This window comes from Camelina sativa, chromosome 17, assembly GCF_000633955.1.
Source record: "Camelina sativa cultivar DH55 chromosome 17, Cs, whole genome shotgun sequence".
Classification (NCBI taxonomy): Eukaryota; Viridiplantae; Streptophyta; class Magnoliopsida; order Brassicales; family Brassicaceae; genus Camelina; species Camelina sativa.
In genome coordinates, this window is record NC_025701.1 from 2,355,117 (window position 1) to 2,356,120 (window position 1,004).

Genomic DNA, 1,004 nt, shown 5'->3' on the forward strand with positions numbered 1-1,004 from the left:
AGAAAACCTCTTCCCCTGAGGAAACTAGAGTAGCTCTGCAACAATGGCTTCCAAAAGAAGAATGGGTCGCTATTAACTTTCTGTTGGTACGTCATCCTTGGAGATTCTAACTTAAAGATGCATGTCCACACATAAAACACTCTACTTATGATTAATATGAAACATTTTCAAATGTCAGCCATAGAAATGGTTGAAACCTGTATAACCCCACTTAATCTTCATCCTCTCTGTTTTTTGTTGCCTGAAATCTAAAACACAGGTAGGTTTCGGACAAACTATATGCACACCGCTAAGACCACGATGTGGAACTTGTAGTATCACTGAGCTATGCCCTTCTGCCTTCAAGGAGACCCCAAGCGCATCATCCAAATTGAAGAAACCTATCAAAAGCAAGAAACCTTAGTAGCTTTGGTTCTGGATTCTCCTACTAGATAAATTTTAACCCATATTGTGATTTAGTCCTCGGTAAAAGTTAAGCTGTCCCCAAGAAATTGTATAGTCTTATGGGGAATGCAAGAGCATCCCACTTGTGTATAACTTATATAGACTGAAAACTTGCCATAATGAAAGAAAGACACTTGGGCAAGTATACTTCTGATTGATTGATAAGAAAAAAAAGCTTTAAAGATAATTCAAAAACCTTCCAATGGTTTACCATAACAAGCAAGTGATTTGGAGTTATCTATACCTTGTAATTCCTATACATAGAAATTAGCTGATATTCTTTTATTTTTGGGTCAACCCAAAATTAAATAATATTCCATTTTCAAAGGTCATAAAAAAAATTATTTTGAATTTAGGTTTTTACTGAATGGAACAAAGTTACGAGGGTAATATATGATATATAACATATTTGGGGGAGTAACTTCGTAAATAACCCGAACTTGTAAAGAATATCCACAGACTAGTAGAGGTAGGGATAGAGATATACTTACGTCCAAACAAAAGAGTGGGTTACAAAATTTTATTAAAGCAGCAGCCGGAAAAAAAAAAAAAAAAAAAAA

The 1,004-nt window shown here is 34.7% G+C and overlaps 1 long non-coding RNA gene across 1 annotated transcript; it reads left to right on the top strand.

Moving 5' to 3' along the window:
- On the top strand, window positions 1-642 carry LOC104754745. Its single transcript, XR_762157.2, has 2 exons — window positions 1-86; window positions 260-642. It is a non-coding gene; the product is annotated as an uncharacterized LOC104754745 (long non-coding RNA).